The 20,568-nt window shown below is 41.1% G+C and overlaps 1 protein-coding gene across 1 annotated transcript in view; it reads left to right on the top strand.

Moving 5' to 3' along the window:
• The first annotated feature begins 679 nt into the window (after nucleotides 1-679).
• The window catches only part of LOC103662363 (NXPE family member 4), a 45,380-nt gene continuing 25,491 nt past the window's right edge, over nucleotides 680-20,568 (top strand). Inside the window, exons 1-2 of the mRNA XM_008690045.2 lie at nucleotides 680-796; nucleotides 16,864-16,961. The gene's annotated coding sequence lies outside the window, so the exon portion shown is untranslated. The remainder of the gene's footprint in view (nucleotides 797-16,863; nucleotides 16,962-20,568) is intronic.

Genomic DNA, 20,568 nt, shown 5'->3' on the forward strand with positions numbered 1-20,568 from the left:
AAGGAACTTCTCTCTTTTCCAGGCCTGCCCCCACTGAGCAGGCTTTGTCCAATCTTCTGCACTGACCCCAGTCTTTCTCCTGAGTGCTTGGTGGAGACCCAAGGAGAAGAGCCGTCAGTAAGTACAAAGGTTCCCTATGTCTTCACTCCTAAGAGTTCTGTACTCTCGCACACTCAGCCCACACTCAGTCTTTAGCAATTCATTTTTTTAAAAAATGTGACTAAATTCTTGTTACTCATTGTTCCCTCAAAAGACAGTGTTTATGTCCCTTTTGTCCTTGGAAGTAGTCTCTCATTAGATTTTAAGTTAGACGGTTGGTCTGTGGCCTCAGTTTCTGCTAAGTTAAGTAACAGTTAGCATTTTGTAGATCATGGATTTTTCTTGTTCCCATGGGAGTAATAATGTTCCCTCTGGCTAAATACATCCTAGGCCGAAGTTAGAAGTCCTCTGGAATTTATGTTAAAGGACATAAAACTGTTTTAGGGAGACAAGACCCTTGAACCAGAGAAGAAAACCCCCCTTTTTTTTTTTTTTGGTTAAATTTATTTATTTATTTAGAGGGAGAGAGAGAGGAAGAGAGAGAGGGAGAAGGGGCAGAAGTGAAGGGAGGGAGAGGATCCCAAGCAGACTCCCCGCTGAGCACAGAGCTGAGGCAGGGCTTTATCCCATGACCCTGAGATCATGATCCAAGCTGAAACCAAGAGTTGGACACTGAGCCACTCAGGAGCCCCAGGAGACCCAAATTTAAAGCAAACCCATGCTCAGTGAGCTGATTGGACACTGTCTACAGCTAAAAGTAAGTAATTGTGTGCTTTCTTCCCTTTTGATGAAGGAAGATGATGGCGTTAAATGAGACTAGGAGAAGTTTTGCTCAGAATGTAAATTTGAGACTATACACTAATTTCTAACTGAAAACAGTATATTTATCTAAATTAGTGGACAGTATACTATAGTAAGTGCTAGGACAGAGGTTCTTAATCTTTCTTTTTGTCTTTGTGTGCCATAGAACCCTTTCATAATCTCTGAACCTTTTCTGTTATTAAATGCATTAGTTAAAATATATAGGACTTCAAAGAAAGCCAATGATATCGAATTACATTTTTCAAAGTATTTTGAAATCTGATGTAGACCTATATGCCCTTCTATTTACAACATTGAATAAAAACATCTGCTGTTAGGTCTAATAACTACAATTTCAAAGAGTAGTAGTGCTGCTTCATGATATCTGCAACACCTGTGAAGTGATACGAAATATTTGTGATTTCTAATCATCGCTAATACTATGGCGCTTTATTATCCAAAATTTTTTTAATGCTGAATTTTAGCGAGACATTAGTGAAAATAAAATGTAATCTTTTTTTCCATCTAAGGTCACTCCCTCCTTTGATTCCTATCTGTGGATCCCCTAAGGGGACCCTGAATTAAACTGTCTCTGTGCTGAAGCAGAGAACCACCAAAAGCAATCCGAGGTGAATATAACACTGTATGTTGACTATACTGGAATTAATATTTAAAACAAAAAAGCAATCAGAGGTAGAGGGAGGAAAGTCAGAGAAGGGCTTTAGAGAGACTCCAGGTGGAGGTCATAACATCCATAAAAATATGCAGTTGAGGATGAGTGTTGTACATTCGGAGAACTGAAAGTAATTTTGTATTTTGGAACACAACCGTCATTACTACTAGTTAATCTTTACTGAGAACTTTCTAGATGCAGAGTACTGTGTTAAGTATATTAAAAACACTTTCATGTAATTAAGTCCTCACAACACCTCTTTGAGATAAACATGCTTGATTCCCATCTTACAGATGAGGAAACTGGGGTCCAAAGATTTTTAAATAACTTTCCTAAGGTCAAGTAGCTTGTATGTTGCCAGGCAGGTATTTAAACCTTAATCTCTTTCATCCAAAGGGCTTTGGGCGGGTCTTTGTCTCTGTGGGAGGGAGGCATTTCAGTCTGGAACTGCTCAGGGATGAAGTCTTAGAGGCCGAACTAACTGTAGATTGTATCGTGAAAACCAGCTTTCCAGCTTCGTCTCCTGCCTCCTCACATGTTCCGTCGCTACCCTGGACCACAATCGTTCCCAAAACATAACTTGATTTTGCTGCCTCTATGCTTTGTACCTCCTCCTCTCTCTGCCTTGCATGCCCTCCTTCCAGGGATGTCTCTGTCTCCTGGTAACTAGAACTCAGACTTTGTGGTGAGCTCCTCTCTAGCCCACAAACGTAAATGCCACCCATATTTAAGAAAGCTTTCCCGACGCAGGTGGGGGAGAAAGCAGGGTAAAGGCAGTCCTAACAAGAAAAGAGAATCCAATATGGTGAACAAGCAGCAAAGGGTAAAATGTTTTTAAAGCTGTCTTCTGGGTCAGAAAAAAAAAAAAAAAGTGGCGGGGCGCCTGGGTAGCGCAGTCGTTAAAGCGTCTGCCTTCGGCTCAGGGCGTGATCCCAGCGTTCGGGGATCGAGTCCCACATCGAGCTCCTCCGCTGGGAGCCTGCTTCTTCCTCTCCCACTCCCCCTGCTGTGTTCCCTTTCTCGCTGGCTGTCTCTCTGTCACATAAATAAAATCTTAAAAAAAAGAAAAAAAAGAAAAAAAGAAAAACGGCATCAAAAGAGGAATTAAGAGGAAAATTAGATGGTTTACTGCCTGTATAACAAGATTGTCGAGCTTACTGAAAAAATAAAAGCGTATACTGACCAAAAAGATTACCACTTCCTTGAACAATTCTGCCTGGAGGTTCAGCCTACATAATATGTTTGTAATGTTTGTTTCCTTTGCATCTCTAATCTGAAATCGTTAAATATCAAACAAAGTTAGGTTTTAAAATTCCTTTCTCCATACACTTCTATAAATTCAAAACTTATAAAATCAGGAAGTATTGAGATTTATGCTTTATGGAAAATCCTTTTATCAAAAACGCATTTATCCAACCAATATTTGATGAGAACCCTTAAAAACATGCAAGGCACTGTGGGACATGTGATGACGAGTTCCACAGCAGTTGAACCTCTAAGATCCTACACAGAGTTTGCAAATTTGCAACTCACAATCACGTTTTATTTGCTCCAGATTTTTAAGAATATAAAAAATTCAAGAGATTTCACCTAATTATCTGGATTTCTGGCTTCAGTCGAAAAGTAGCGAGTTGGCTTGCAATCCCAAATGGAATGGGCTGGAACCAAATGGGCCACCTTTTACAGACCGGATGCATGCTTTCCAGTATACAAAGGGCACCACCATTCTGCCAACCCTTGGGGATCTCAAAATGCAAAGCCATTTTCCATCCTGCCCTCTTTCTCATCCTTCATATTCAATGAGTCAACAAGTCGATTCAGTCTCTGCGATATCCTTCACTTATATCTCCTTCTTTTCATTCTAACTTCAAGAGTGATTCAAGGACTTTATTACCTCGTGATGGAATGATTGTCCTAGCTAACATACACTGAGCGGCACTCGCTGTATTAAGCATTTTACATGGGCCATCTCTTTGCATCCTCACACCAACCCTGTAAGATAAATTCCATCACAATCCTCATTTTACAATAGAGAAAATTGAGACACTGGAAGCTTAATGCACCTGATCAAGGTCCCACAGCCTGCAAGTGGAGCAGTCTGACTCTTGAAACCACGCTGTTAATCCTACAAATAAATCATATAGATAGCTTCAAGCTTGGGTACAGGTGGCCCTGGTGACTTCGAGCCTTTCCAAAGAGTGGGAAGGAATAAAAGGCTGTAGAAAATCATCCACTCCAAACATTTAACTTCCATAAATATTCTTTCATAAATGAGATCTGCCTACCAACTCAAGTGACGTGTCAGAGTCCCCTTTCAAGGACCCTCTTCTCCCTGATGATCCCTCCCCCATCTTGAATCTTAGTGGGGTGCATTGCCCCACAGTGTAAAACACTACAGGCAGTAAACAAAAGGACAATTTGAAATACTGTTTGTGTGTTAGAAAAAGTGAATAGCTTTTTCAGTTGGGTAACAGGTCCTTTTGAGGTTCCGATACAGTTTCAAGTTCTACTTCAACCTGGCATGAAGAACGATGGCGCGGCGTTTACTATCCTAGCAACACCCTAATAACTTTCTTGGTGGTGGTATCACCTTCAACATACCACAGGCTTCAAATTCCTTGCTGCCCTCTGCTTAGGGCAGGAGCTGAGGGGTAGGAGGGTCTTTCCTCAGTGTTCCTGCTGCACCCTGTGCTCTCAACCATCTCTGAAGCCGATGTCACCATGATGTCCGTCCCCCAGCCCCCGCACCCCGTTGCAGGCTGCCGTTGTGGCTTTGTTACTGGGTATCAGGCCTGGAGTGGAGGCAGGAGAGATTCTCTGTTTTTCGGGTTCAGCCCCAGTCTTAGGCAGGATCCCGTGCCGGAGTCCTTGAGCGAGCGCTCCTGCGTTCCTGCTTCCCCTTCCTGGGGCAGCCGCTCTCTGGCTTGGATCCGGGTTGGTCTTGGGTGGGAGTTTCCTGCCCTGCTCACCGTGGTAGCAGACCCTCACTTGCAGTGTAGATCCGGGGCCCGGTATGGCTCCCTGCCCCTTCCCTAGGAGTGGAGCGTTTATTCTTTTGCCTCCCTCTCTCGGCAGCAAAGGGTGTTTGCTTGTGTCCTGGGAACAAGAAAGCTACCTATCTGCCCCCCAAGGCAGATGTTGTATTTCTCATTTTCCTTTCTCAGCCGTGGAGTTTTGCCTGAGCTCTGGGAGCTATAAGGTTTGCAGCCTTTCCTCAGGCAGTTTAAGGCTTTTGCTTAAGGGCTGGAAGAGAAGTCTGCAAGGCTGTATACTCCTCCCTTCGCAGCTGCCAGTCACTCCCTTCACGCCTGCACCAAGCAGTGGTGCCTTCTCAGTGTGCTGCCCAGCCCCCAGCCTTCCCCCTGCGCACCAGTGCGGAGGCATGAGGAAGAGCTTATGGGTGACTGTGGCCTGCGCATTTCTGGGATGCCTCCTGGTTCAGATTAACACGCTAGCCCATGCTTGACCTTGAACAAATTTCTTCTTTCGTTTTCCTATCACTCTCTCCTCTTTTACCTGTGTTCCATCAAAGATAAAAAGGTTTGTATAGCTCATCTCTTCTTGAAGGGCTTGTCCCTCTTCTTGTTTTTAGACTTTTTTTTTTAGCTTGAGTGTGGTTGACACACAGTGTTACATTCATTTCAGGTGTACGACATAGCGATTCAGCTTCTCCTTACACTGTGTACCTTACGCTGTGCTCACCCCAAGTGGAGCTGCCATCTGCCACCATGCAAGGCTATTACAGTGCCGTCGACTCTACTCCCTATGCAGTGCCTTTTATTCCCATGACTTATTCATTTGGTAACTGGTAACCCTCTCCCCTTCCCCTATGTTGCCCATCTCCCGAGGCCCCTTCTCTCCGGCAACCATCAGTTCTTTGTATTTAGAGATCTGATTCCACCTTTTTGTTTATTTATTTTTTAGATACCACATGAGCAAAATCATATGCTATTTGTCTTTCTCAGTCTTATTTCACTCAGCATAATACCCTCTAGGTCCATCTATGTTGTCAGAGATGGCATGATCTTATTCTTTTTAAAGACTGCTTAATATTCCATTCCATACATGCATGTATATATAATCACATCTTCCATATCCATTTGTCTATCTGCGGACACTTGGGCTGCTTCCACAACTTGGCTATTGTAAATAATACTACAGTAACCATAGGGATGCATATATCTTTTTGAATTAGTGATTTTGTTTTCTTTGGGTAAATACCCGGTAGTGCAGTTGCTAGATCATATGGTATTTCTATTTTTAAGATTTATTTATTTTAGAGAGAGAGAAAGTAGGAAGAGGGACAGAGGGAGAGGAAGAGAGGGAATCCTCAAGCAGACTCCCCGCCGAGCACAGAGCCCACCATGGGGCTCAATCCTAGGACACTGAGATTATGACCTGAGCTGAAATCAAGAGTCGGCTGCTTAACCAACTGAGCCACCTGGCGGCCTGGTATTTCTATTTGCAATGTTTTGAAGAACTTTCACTGTTCTCCACAGTGGCTATACAAGTTCTTATTCCCACCAACAGTATGAGGGTTCCTTTTTCTCCACATCCTCTCCAACACTTGTTATTTTTTGTCTTTTTGATTCTAGCCATACTGACATGTGTGAGGCGATATCTCATTGTGGTTTTGACATGACTTTCCCTGATGATGAGTGATGTTGAGCACTTTTTCAAGTGTCTGTTGGCCAACTGTATGTCTTCTATTCAAGTCATCTGCCGCCTTTTTTTTTTAAAGATTAATTTATTTATTTTAGAGATGGTGTGTGTGCACGCACGTGAGTAGGGAAAGGGGCAGAGGGAGAGAATCTTCAAGCAGACTCCCCACTGAGTGCGGAGCCAGATGCGGGGTGGATCCCACCACCCATGAGACCATGAACTGGGCCAAAACCAAGAGTGGGGTGCTCAACTGACTGAGCCACGCAGCTGCTGCTCGTCTGCCCGTTTTTTAATTGGATCACTTGTTTTTCGGATCATTTGAATGTCTCGCTACTTGAGCTCTCTACTCAAGGAAGTTACACTTCAGGATATTATCTGGCTTTTTTCCTGATTGTTAGAATAAGAGTGTGTTTTTTGCAACTTGTTACATTCTGAAGAAACAGAAGTCTTTATTGACCTATTGAAAGATTACTTTATTGAGGCATATTTCACATATTATATAATCTTCCCATTCCAAGTGTACAGCCGAACCCTCTTTCAAACTGCAGTTATCACCCAGCACTCCTAGAAACCCTGTCTTCCTGATTTGCTGTAACTGAGAGGAGTGTCATAACCCTGAGGAGTATGTTTAAAACATGGATTGGGGCGCCTGGGTGGCACAGCGGTTAAGCGTCTGCCTTCGGCTCAGGGCGTGATCCCGGCGTGATGGGATCGAGCCCCCATCAGGCTCCTCCGCTATGAGCCTGCTTCTTCCTCTCCCACTCCCCCTGCTTGTGTTCCTTCTCTCGCTGGCTGTCTCTATCTCTTTCGAATAAATAAAATCTTTAAAAAATAAAAATAAAAAAAAATAAAAAATAAATAAAACATGGAAAATGGTTGGTAAACATTATCCCAAAGGCAAAAAGACTGCAGTGTGCAGTCAAAAAAGGCCCCTGGATCTGTCCCTCTTTTACGATCCTATAATTATTTCCTCCTAGCTGCCTTCCTGCCCTCAGACCTCCTCCATTTCAACCGACTTTTGTTTCGTGGCCGTGTACAACAATCACCATCAATCGGTTTTAGAACATCTTCATGTTCTAACATCCCCGAGATGACCCTTCATGCCCATTTGCTGTTAATCCCCCTTCCCGTCTCCTCCTCATCCCCAGCCAAGCAACCACTGTGGTAGTTTCTGTCTCTACAGCTTTGCCTTTTCTAGGCATTTCGAATTTCTTCATGCGGCAAGTGGAGTCATGCAGTACGGTAGTCTCCCGTGCCTGCCTGCCTTCACCGAGCACAGTAGCTTTGCGGCTCACCCAGACCCTAGTGTATATAAGTAGTTCATCCCTTTTCATGGCTGAATACTACTTCATTACATACATACGCCGCATTCTCCCGTTAGCAGACACTCCAGTGTCCTCCAGTTTGGAGTCATTGTGAATAACGATGCTATGAACATTCGCTCACAAATACTTGCATGGCTCATTGAATTTTGAATTGTACCTCTTTGTTTTATTATCGGTGATCACTCAGCTAAAGCAGCTATGGTCCATAGGCCAAAAAATGGCCCACAGCTTGTTTTTCCAAATAAAATTTTATTGGAACACAGCCCACCATATGTCTACCTATGGTCTATGGTTGTTTCCACATTGCAGTACAACAGCAGAATCGAATACTTATGACAGAGACACTCAGGCCTGCAAAGCCTTGAATATGTACCATCTGGCCTTTTATTGAAAAATAAATCGCTCACCCCTGCTCTAGAGTTTATAAAGTAAATCTTTAACCCATCACAGTCTATTTTCTAGTAACGTACTGCTTCATGATTAATGTAGGAACTATTCAGCAGTATAATTCTATTTACTCTTTGCTACCTTATGCCCCTGTGATCATATAGCTTTATTTCTATTTCTGCTACAAACTCACAACATGTAATACATACATACATATTTTAGGTTGCATTTCTTAGGAGAACCCTGACTAATACACTTTGTATGTCATGTGTCTTTTTCTTGGGCTGTTAAACGATTTCTCATCTTCATTTCTCAACAGTTAGACTCTGATATGCCTGGTCGAGGAAATCTGTTTTGTTGTTTTGGGGGTTCATCGAGCTTCTTAGATCTGTGAGTTGAAGTCCTTTATCAGTTTTAGAACATTCTCAGTCATAATTTCTCCAGATATATTTACTGCCCCATTATCTCTTTTCTTTTTTTAGGCCTCTAGTTACTTGTATACTAGATAAGTTGATATTGTCCCACAGATCTTAGATATTCTCTTGGAGTTTTTGCTTTTTTATTTTGGTTTTTTATTTTGTGTAATTGCTATTGGCTTGTCTTCAAGTTTGCTGTTCTTCTGAGTCCAGTCTGCTATAATTCCAATAAAATTTTCATGTCTGCAATTTTTTCATTTTCAACATTTTCATCTAAGTTCCATCAAAATAATTGATTCTCTTTAGTAATTTTTATCTCTCTGCTGAAATTTCTGTATCTATTCATGTTGTCCAGTTTTTCCACTAGATTTTTTAACGTATTTGTCATGGTTATATTAAAATATCTGTCTACTGATTCCAGCAAACAGACTTTGAGTCTTCCTTGTGTGACTTGTAGTTTTTGACTCTGTGTCAGATATTTTGTATAAACAAATATTAGATATTGAAGTAAATAATATTTACCCCCTCCCTAAAAAGGGCACGCTCTCCTTCTGTCAAGTTACCCCAATGCAGGATTGAGTCAATTTAGTCTATAGTTGAGCTGTGTCTGGGCTTTGTTACATCTTAACCTTGAGTCAGTTCAACACTGGTTTTAAAATATTCGAGGGCAAGATCAGAGCTTTTTCCCGAATACAGCTGGGATCTAATCATGCACAAGACTCCACAGATCCCTTCATGCTTCAGAGACCAGACACCAAATTTCCAGTTCATGATGCTAGCTTCTTGGGCTGTCTGGGGATTTCTATTTGCTCTCCAGTGTCACTCTCTGATTACTGCACCTTAATAGAATCCTCTACATCCAGGGGCCTTGTCTCTAACCGTTGGAGAGCACTGCAGGCACTAGATCAGTGCAGCCTGAAGTGCTTTGGAGGCATTTCTCTCTGTCTTCCCCTGTCTCACCAGCCCCCTCACTTTGGCAGGCCACTGCCAAAGTGAGGGCTTGGACTGCCTCCAAGTCATGTGGCTCAGCTTTCCTACCTTTTCCACAGCTTCAGCAGGCCTTGCATGTCTTGGAAGGACTCTCTCTCAGCCTTGCACGAAAGTCTCAAGTATAATGTTAGTAAGAACAGACATCCTAGACTTCTTCCTGGTCTTATAATGCATTCTGCCTTGCTCTGGTAAGGATGATATTAATATAGTTTAGTTTAGATGATAACAAAGTTCATGTCAGAATTTGTAACACATCGAAACAAAACTTAGAAGAAAATTTTCCTTGAATACATTTAAAAGGAAAAAGTTTTAATTAGATAACTCTTGAGTTTAAGAAACCAGAGGAGACAGTCCCAATGAGCAAGTCAGATAAATAAATAAACAAACAAACAAACCAAAAAGCAATAGTGAGTGAGTGTATGGTTTTATTCTCACACCAAATATGTCGTTACCCACATACCAATCTATTCTCTGATACCAGCTAGTTGTCTAACAATTCAGTTCTATCACCAATTTTCCAGAGTTAGCGCAGACCCCAAAGGTTAAGTGTTTAGTCCCACAAGACAGCCCCCATATCACATGCAAGTCTCAGAGACCACCTGTACTTCTGACCAACCGGTATACATTTGGGGGTTCCTAAAACCCCCTCCTCAGGTTTGATTATTCACTAGAATGACTCACAGAATGCAGGAAAGCACTTTACTTACTATTACCTGTTTATTATAAAGGATACAACTAAGGAACAGCCAAATGGTAGAAACGCACAGGACACAGCATGAGAAGGAAGTTCAGAGTTTGCATGTCGTCTCTGGGTGTACCCCCCTCCCAGCACACTAATGTGTTCACAAGCCCAGAAGCACTCTAAATACTGTTCAAGAGTTTTTATGACTCAATCCCCAGCCCTTTTCCCTCCCCCGGGAGGACTGTAAGCCCCCACTCTAAAATCACATGTTTGGGCTTTCTGATGACTAGTCCCTATCCTGAGGCCATCTACGGCCTGGCCCCCACCTTGAGTCACCTCATAAGCTCAGCTATGGTCTAACGGGGCACATTATGAATAAAAGCACTCCTATCACTCAGGAAACTGAAAGTTTTAGGAGCTTTGTATCAGGAACCAGGGAGAGAAGCCAAATATATTTTTTACTATGCCATAGAGAGTATTAGCAAAACTAAAATAAGGGTTTTTTTTAAAGGCTAAGAAGAAAGAGAAGTCTTAAAAATGGAGTCTTGATGAACAAAATATAGAGTAAGAGTAAATGTTATAAACCTATTAACCAACAAATTTGGGGACTAAAAGAAAAGATACATTTCTGGAAAAACATAAAATTCCAAAGTTAGCTTAAGGAGAAATGGAAAACTTAAAAAGAGCAGTAAGCATTAAGAAAATAAAAAGATAAAGACTTTCTTCTAAGCAAGCACTAGATTTAGATGGTTTTGCAAGTGACAGTTGTCAGACTTTTATGGAAGAGATTATCCTATCTTATACAAGTTGTTTCAGAAAACAAAGGAAAAGCCTGCAATTTATGCTAGGAAACCTTATATCAAAGCTGATAAAGACAGTACAATAAAAGACAATTACTGGCTTATTTAACTTAGGAACATACATATGGAAATCCTAAGTAAAACATTAGTTTGCCAAATCTATCAGGGTGTAAGATAAATAAAAATAACTATACCAGTGGTAAGTAACCATTCAGGGTATCAGACTCCATCTTGATTAGGGATATTAAATAAAACCCCGTAGGTGGCCTCATGTTGGTTTTATAAGGGTTATTTTCAATTTAGGGCACCCTGCCAGCAGGTGGGCTCTATGGGGTTAGACGCTCTCTGCAGTCACCTTTCCAGGTGTGCTGTTGGGGCCTTTCCGGGGTCATGTGCTGGCTTACAGAACCCTAATCTCAGACCCAATGCCCTTATTTGTCAATGGTTGCAGAGAGTGTGGTATAATTTGCCTTGTTGCTTCCACCAAGGTCTTTTGCTCTGGCTTTTCTTCCTGGGTTTTCTTCTTTCCCCTTGGAGGTTGAATTGCATGAATATGGAGAATCACGGGTAACATCTCTGTGTGGGCATATTCCTAAGGGTGAGATGCATAATAGTTTAAAAAGAGAAGTCCTTAATGAGAGAAGATAAAAATTATTATATAATTAATATAGAGACAATGCCTTGGCAGGTTGTATTCCCAAATGGATTTTAACTATTGAAGGAATTGTGTCTATTTTAATGGTATTCAGTGACATTATAGTAAAAATGGGTGTTATTTTGATGCTAAAAATATTTAAACTATCTTCCTATTGAAATTAATAGTAACTTTATTACTTAATGAGAGTTCACTTTTATAATTCAGGTTTTAAAAAAAATTTATCAATTCCCCTTATAAGGTGAAGTAATCTTGACCTTGGGACCAAATGTAGTTTGTCTCAGGATCTTAAACAAAACAAAAAAACACCTCTCAATGTAATTTGCTGAACTCTCATTAAGGAATTTAAGAAAAATTAATGCTTATTTTCATAGATGCACAAAACTATTTGATAAGGGTATTTATGTTTATTTATGATAAAAACTCTCAAAAAGCTAGAAACAGAAAAGAGCATTTATCTTTTCAAAAAACTATCTGCCAAGGGGCGCCTGGGTGGCGCAGTCGTTGAGCATCTGCCTTCGGCTCAGGGCATGATCCCGGCGTTCAGGGATCGAGCCCCACATCAGGCTCCTCCGCTGGGAGCCTGCTTCTTCCTCTCCCACTCCCCCTGCTGTGTTCCCTCTCTCGCTGGCTGTCTCTATCTCTGTCAAATAAATAAAATAAAATCTTAAAAAAAAAAAACTATCTGCCAAAATTCTGCAGCGGTCATTTTACTTAACAGTGAAAATTTAGAAATAGTTCTTTTAACATATGGAAACCATAAGGATGACCACTGCTATCCCAGGCCAGAACAAAAAGGTGAAAGAAATTTAAAAATATAAGAGCTTGAAAAGACACAAACTGTCATTATTTGCAGATCATAGGATATCTTCATTTAACCTAGCAAATTGAAAGATTTTGCTCTGAAATACTAACCAATAGATATAAACACTGGGTCAAAGTTTATGCACATATGAAATTTGACTAGAAGTTCCCAAACTGTTCTCCTAAATTCGTCACTTATGTCAGCACTGTATAAATGCTCCTTTAAGTCAAATATTGGCCCCAGATTGTAATTTGTATAATTCTAAACTTGATCTATATGATGGGTGTGACGTGTCTGTCACTGTGATTTCAGGTCTCTCATACTTGAGTAATAATGTTGAGCATCTTTGCACATTTATTAAGTGTTCAAGTATCATCTTATGAATACTTGAATTGACTATTCATGACTTTTTCCTGTCGCTCTGTTCATTGTCTACTTCTCTGCTTTGGAAAACATTCTTTATGAGCTCCAGGAAAAAATCCTTTGACTTTATTGATTGGACGTATAGTTTATGCCTTGCATTTTTACTTTGCTTTAGATTATTTTTTGTTGCATTGAAATAAAAAATTTTAATAGAGTGCAAGATGGCAACATCGCAAGACCCCGAATTTACCTCCTCCATGAACACACTTAATCTACACTTATACACAGAGCAGTTATTCCTGAAGAAGAGCTGAGGGCTGACTGAACAGCTTCTGCCCAATGAATGAAGGAGGGACCACGTAGAGAACAACCAGGAGAGATGAAGACAGGATAACAGTGGAAGCCCACTCCCTGGTGCTGCAAGCTGCAGTGAAGAGAGCGAGTACTGAGGGACCAGGAGCAGATTCCTCTGCCCTGGGCACAGAAAAAGCTGTGGTTTAAACGTGCGAATAGAATATGGAAGAATAAACCCTCCACCCAGTGGTGGAAGGGTAGGAAGTGATGGTAAGCACCACTGTTTACACCCCCCCCCCACTTTGATAGCACAGATACGAGCAGGCCTGCCCCTCGCTGGTCTGTCCCTTCAGTGAATACCAGGCGCCTAATCCATACCAGCCCTGGATGCCCTGGGACACAGTGGGGGGGGGGGGGAAGCCACAGTTAAAAATAGCAACTAGAATATAAAGGAACCAGCCTATAATTCTGCCACAGAGGAGCTGCTGGAATGCTCTTCAGGGTTGGAGGGGCAGGCAAGTGCCATCGCTTACTTTCTCCTCCATCTTGATAGCACAGGTGGAAGCAGGGTATGGACACCCTGGCTGGCCTGCCGTCTCTACCAGCCCAAGACCCTAGCCCACGCCAGCCTCAGCCATCCCCAAGGAGGCCCCAGAAGGCAGCCCCAGCACGGCATGCAGCAGGACACCCCTGGACAGTGCCACTACAGCCCCAGCCACTTTACCAAGACAACACGAGTGCGGAGCATCTTGGAACACCCCAGGCCTATATTTACTTCAGCTACAGTTGTCCCACCAGAGCCCCCCAGGTTCACACTGCCCCAAGACCTGGCCCCCAGCCACCTCAGCTCCAGCTGTCTAATCAGGGGGCTACCTGCACAGAGTGCCCCTAGACCACCTGGACCAATCTGACTTGCGCTCCAGCCATTCTGCCAGGCACCCCCTGAGTGGAGCATGCTGGTGCCACCCATTCCATACTTGCTTTGGCTCCAGCTGCCCTGCCGGGAGCCCCTTACACAGAGTACACCAGGACCCACCCAGGCCCTGCCTGCTTTACCTCAGCCGTCTCGCCAGAGTGCCTTCTGTGCGGAGAGCCCTGGGCCCTCCAAGCCATGCCTGTGTTAGCTCCAGCCATCCCACCTTGGCAGCCCCAGCGTAGAGTGTCCCAGGTCTCCCAACCTGTGCTGGCTACGATCCCAGGCAGCCAGCCAAGCCACCAGGTACGGTCAATGCAGGGGATATTCCTGCACAAGGCTGTTTCGTCAAATCTAGAAACAGCAGCTGTTTTGTCCAACTCATGGTGGGGGGCGGGGGGGACTCACAGGAATATGTTACAAATGAAAGAACAAGACAGAACCTCAAACAAAATGGAGACAAGCAACCTACTAGAAAAACAATCCAAAGTATTGGTCATAAAGACAAGAGCGGATGAACTCAGTGGGAGCTTCAACATAGAAAGTATAAAATAACAATCCAAGTTGAATAAATAACTGAATGAAAAATACGCTAGAGGGAATCATTATTCCTATCAGATTCCTGTCAGAAAAGCCTATCAGTGGTCCAGACAAGGTAAAGCACCCAAGCCGAACAGCAAAAAGAAAAAAGGATAAAAAATTAATGACAGGTTAAGGGATCTCTGGGACAACATCAGCCCTACTAACATTTGCATTTTAAGGTCCCCCAAGAAGAAGTGACTGAGAAAGGGACAGAACACTTGAAGAAATACTAGTTGACAACTTCCCTGACCTGACAAAGAAACAGCCATCCGGGTCCAGGAAGCAGAGAGCTGCAAAGAAGATGAACCCCAGGAGGCCCACCCCAACACACACAACATTTAAAACTTCAGATTAAAGATAAAGAGAGGATTTTAGCAACAGAAGAGAGATAAATAATTAAATACTAGGGAAACTTGATAAGGCTACGAGCTGATTTTTCAACAGAAATTCTGTACGCCAGAAGAAAGTGCCATGATCTATTCAAACTCCTGAAAAAGAAAAAAACCTACAATCAAGAATACTCTAACTGGCAAGATTATTGTTCAAAGTGGAAGGAAACATAAAGCATTTGCCAGACAAACAAAGGTTAGAGGTTCGTCACCAGTAAACTAGCCTTAAAAATGTAAAAGGGACTTCTTCAAGGGGAAAAGAAAAGGCCAGAACTAGGAGTAAGAAAATTATGAAAAAAAACTTTCATGAGCTAAAGCAAACACAATAAAGGTAGTAGATCGATCACTCATAAAGCAGATCAAAAGACCAAAGTAGAAAAGTGAATCTAAAAAATTAAGGAACTCACAAAAGAAAAAGATACAAAATATAACATCGTGTACATAGAACATGGAGAGTAAAAATGTAGTTTTTATAATATGTACGAAACAACTATGAATTTAATATACACTGCTATATGTTTTGGATATTATATATCAACTCCATGGTAACCACAAAACAAAAATCTGTAGCAGATACATGATAAAGAGAAGGGAATCCAAGTATAGCACTGAAGAAAGCCATCAAACCATGAAGGAAGAGAGCAAGAAAAGAGAAAAACGACATAAACAACCAGAAAACAATTAAGAAAATGGAAGTCATTACATTACCTAGCAGTAATTACTTTAAATGTAAATGGGTTGAATCCTCCAATCTAAAGAAATAGGGTAACTGAATGGATAAAAAAAATAAAATAAGACCCGTCTATATGCTGCCTACAGGAGACTCGCTTCACACCTAAAGACTCAAAGTGAACGGATAGAAAACACATTCCATGTAAATATAGTGGGGGGAGAAAAGCTGGAATTGTAATACTTAAATCAGACAAAATAAACTTTTAGAACAAAGGCTATAGCAAAATCGAAGGGCATTACATAATTATAAAGGGACCAGTCCAACAAGAAGATATAACAATTTCCCCCCACTATGAGCAATCATTTATGCATTGTGTATCCTTTCCACCAGTTTGTAACAATACCTTCTTCTTTATCAGACTTTCTTAGTAAGTTGGTTTATGGGCTTTTTGTTCTATCATGGTGGTCAGTTTATAGTTGTGCAAATGCCACACTGTCTTAATTATAATGGCTTTTTAGTAATTCGATATCTGGCAGGGTAGGCCCTTTATTTTGATCTTCTTCTGCAGATTTGGTTACCTATGTTCATCCTGGTGCTCTTCTATATAATAGTTAGAATCAGCTTACAGAGGTCTGATAGAATTTGGGGAAGAATTACGATCTTTCTAATCTTTCCTGTTGATAAACATGACCTACTATTCCACTTGTTCCTGCCTTATGTCCTTTAACATTTTATAACGTCCGTAAGAATCTTTTATATCTTGTGTTAATTTTATATGTTACTGCAAATAGTTTTTACTAATATATTTTCAGTTGGTCGTTGTTACTGCTTCAGAATACGATTGATATGTGGATTAATTTCCTAGGGCTGCCATGACAAAGTACCACCAACTGTGTGGCTGAAACAACCTAAATTGAGTCTCTCGTAGTTTTGGAAGCCAGGAGTCTGAAATCAAGGGGTCAGAAGGGCCATGCTCGCTCTGAAGACTTCAGGGAGGAATCCCTGCTTGCCACTCTCAGCTTCTAGTGACCCCAGGCATTCCTTGGCTTGTGGCAATGTAACTCCAATCTCTACTTCCATCTTCACAGGATCTCCTTTCTGCGTCCTCTTGTCTTTGTTAAGACATCACTCATTAAATTTGGGGCCTCACGAAACTGAGAATGATCTCATCTTGAGCTCCTTAATGAATTACATCTGCAAAGGGCCTCTTTCCAAATAAGGTCACCATCTGAAATTTCAGGTAGAAGTCAATTTTGGGGAGACAAAATTCAACTCATAATCTTATATCAAACACTGTGACCAAACTTTCTTATTACTTCTAATAATTTGTGGATTTATCTATGTGGACTTTTATGTTATCATGAAACAGGCAATTTTCTCATTTTGTCTCTTCTTGTCATTTTCCCCCTTTTAGGTCTTCGTACTTTTGCTACAACTCCAGGAAAACATTGAGTAAAAGTTGTGGTGACAAATTTCTTCCTAACTAGTGTAAATTCTTCTAAAATATTACAGGTAAGCATAATGTATTGGATATAGGGTTTTAATAAATATCTTTTATTATACTAATCAAGTTTCTATTTCTAGTGTGCTGAGAGGTTTTTACGTTGTTTTATTTTTTAATTATAAATGAGAGTTGCATTTTATTGACTTTTTTCAGCATCAAGTGAAAGGATCACATTTCCTTCATCTAAATGTTAATGGGGTTGTCAGGAAGGAAAAACTGTTCCTCTATTCCCTCCTGCTTAGTAACGGGAGTCCTGTGAATCACACTGAAAAAAGACAGAGTAACATGAAGAAAACACGATTTGTGTATGTGCATATGGGAGCCAACAAAAAGTAGCTGTCTTATTAAATGTTTAAGGTTGGAGGCTTATCCACCTAATTTATTAAGATGGATAAGAAAAGGGGAGGAGGGAGAAAAGGCTCTTGGGGAAGAACAAATAGGTTTCTTTAGGAAAGACAACCAGTTTTTTAGAAGAACAAATTATAAGAAAGTTTGCGATAATGTTGGTTTATGCAGGTGCCCCTGGGGCATTTATGGTAGCCTCCTTTCCCGGAAGTTGCTGCTCTTTATCAGATAAAGAATGCTGCAAGAAGGCTTCTATCCACATCTATTGAATCTCAAATGTCTTCACCTTAAAAGAAGCTCCATATGGACCCTGGGGTTCTGAGCTGGGTCTCCCATGGCAAAATACAGTGGACGTCCATCATTGTCTTCCTGGGACAAAACGAAGCCATGACAGTTTTCTTCCCCTGTATATTACAGAATGCAATTGGGTAGTCATCTACTTAGGATTAGTCAGGTCTGTCTAGTGAAAAAATTAATTTTTCCTTTCTCTACTTTCCTCACAAAATAGTGTGAGGAATTTTCAGTCTTTCTTTCTATTTCTAAATAGTTTATATAACATAGGTAAAAAGGGTAGATCAAGTAAAACTTGTGCTTGTGGTACAGGTTGGAGAGGTTTTGTTATGAATTTATATTCTTTAATCATTACACTTTAAAATTTTTAATAAATTTAAATTTTTAAAATAGTTTTAGATTTACAGAAAAATGGGGAGGATAGTACAGAGTTCCCAAATACTTTTGCATTCTTGTATTATTAACATATTATCATCAAACATTTATATTATGATATAAACATATGTAGCATATGTTACTATGATAACACATATTCTATGGTATATTCTTATAATTAGCCAATATTGATACATGATCATTAACTAAAAACTATACTTTATTCAGATTTCTTTAGTTTGTATCTAATGTCCTTTTTCTGTTCCAAGATGCCGTGTTACATTTAGCTGACATGTCTTGTTAAATTCCTTCTGGCCATAATAGTTTTTCAGACTTTACTTGTTTTTGATGACTTGATTTTGAGGAGTACTGATCAGCTATTTTACATAAAATGTCCATCAATTGGGATTTACCTGGTATTTTTCTCATGTAGGTTGAAGTTATGGCTTTGGAGAAAACTGCAGAGGTGAGGTGTCATTTTTAGCACTGTATATCAAGGGTACATCTTATCCATATGGTTTGTCACTACCGATGTTGACCTTGGTCACCTGGCTGAGGTTCTTTGTCAGGTTTCCCTACTGTCGAAGTTACTCCCCACCCCCGACCCTTATGCTGCAGTCCTTGGAAGGAAGGTGCTGTGCACAGAATGATTACCTTTTTTGAGTTTATTTCTTCTCCCATCAATTTCATTGTCATATATTTTGAAAATAGTGCCTGTGCCAAGCTTTGGAAATGTATTGATATAGTTATTTTAGTATACTCGCATGATTTCAAAAGCCTTTGTATCAGCTGTACTAAACCCTCTTTATTCCCCGAAATTGTTTGTATATTTTCCCTTTCTAATGATGAAATTTATTGGAAATTTACTTTTTAGATTTGTTCTAAGAATTAAGTTTTTTATTCTGTTGATTATTGCTTCTTTCTTTTTTTTTTAAAGATTTTTATTTGAGAAAGAGAGAGAGCACGAGCAGGGTGGGGGGGCAGAGAGAGAAACAGACGCCCTGCTGAGCACGGAGCCCAAAGTGGGGCTCAATCCCAGGGCCCTGAGATCATGACCTGAGCTGAAATCTAGAGTCAGATGCTCAACGGACTGAGCCCCCCAGGAGCCCCTGTTCTATCTCCTAGTAACATCTGCTCTTTTACTTACGATTTCCTTACTTCTTCAATCTTACTGTGCTATTCCTTTACTATTCCTGACCTTGACCTCTAGCTCATTTGGTCTTAATTCTTCCTGCTATTTAATAGCTATATATGCAGTTAGGTATTTCCCTCTCGGTATAACTCGGTGGCATTCTAGAACATTTGATAAAGGGAATTTCATTATTATTCACTGCCAAAATTTTGTTGTGATTTCATCGTGATTTATATTTAAATAATGAATTTAACAGTTGTTGAGGTTTTCCTTGTGACCCAGTATGTGGTCTATTTTTTATTTTCACATGTACTTAAAAGTAATGTAGTGTCTCTGCTTGTTTACATGAATTTTACCCTGCCTTTCTGGGATTTGTACACATGTTGACCTATTTATTTCTCTGCTCCGTATCTTTTAACTTGTCTTTCATATTCTTTCAACTCTTTACTCCTCGGTGATTTCTGAGATTGCCTCAACCTGATCTTTCAGTTTCCTAATTGGCCTTCTGCATGCATTCTACTCTTGCATCAGACTGTCCTTTATGGCAGATATTATTTATTTCAGACTGAGAATCTTCAACTGGTTCTTTTTTTATGACTGCTTGTTTTCTGCTTTCCAGTCAGATAATCAGTATCTCCAGTTGCTCTCTCTCTCTCTCTAATGATGTGATAAGTCTAATTCTTGCTCGATGTGGTCCATTACTTTTTCCCTTCTTACATAGTGGGTGTCCCCTCAGTTGTCTCATTATTCTTCCTGTGATGCCACATTTCCCTGGGATTATCTGTTACTGTCAACAGTCATGTCTCCCTAGGAGAACAGGCCAAACTCCAAGCGCTAGCTTGTGCCCTTGGTGTAGTGAGTTTACAGAGATTCTTAGAAGAGTTCTTTAGGGCTAAGAGCCTATTTTGATTTTTCCTCCACAATTTCCAGTTGGTCACGCACACATAATGTGACACTGGTCTCAAGTGACTTTTCTGTGCCTCCACCGAAGCACAGTTTTTCCCAAGAGCTGTCATCCTCTTGGGACCTAATCCTCTAAACCACAGCTTCTCAACCAAAAATGCTATTTGGAAATGTGTGAAGGGCATTCAGGGGCTGCTGTAAGGACACTGTTGCCAGGGCATTTTGGGCAAGGGGCTGGGAGTATTAAACATGGTATAGGCGTGGAGAAACCCCACACAATAAAGGACCATCCTGCGTAAAATGACAGCAGAGTCCCCACGGGTAGCAATAGGGGAGGAGTGAAAGCTGAGGGCTAACTCCCTCATGTGCACCTGCAGGCTTCTCCTCCCTGCCCTCAGGTTTCTCTCGCGGTGCCGGATGCTACTGCACTCCCTCCAGGTGGGTACTGAAACTTGGTGCTGCTGCTTCTCTCCCTACAGTCACAGGGTAGCAACCGATGTTTGAACCAGGGCATTGCAAGGGAATTAAAAGGACCCAGAAGGCTTGCCTCAATCTTTTCCGTGTTCCTG

The sequence above is a fragment of the Ursus maritimus genome, unplaced genomic scaffold (assembly GCF_017311325.1).
Source record: "Ursus maritimus isolate PB19 unplaced genomic scaffold, ASM1731132v1 scaffold_16, whole genome shotgun sequence".
NCBI lineage: Eukaryota > Metazoa > Chordata > Mammalia > Carnivora > Ursidae > Ursus > Ursus maritimus.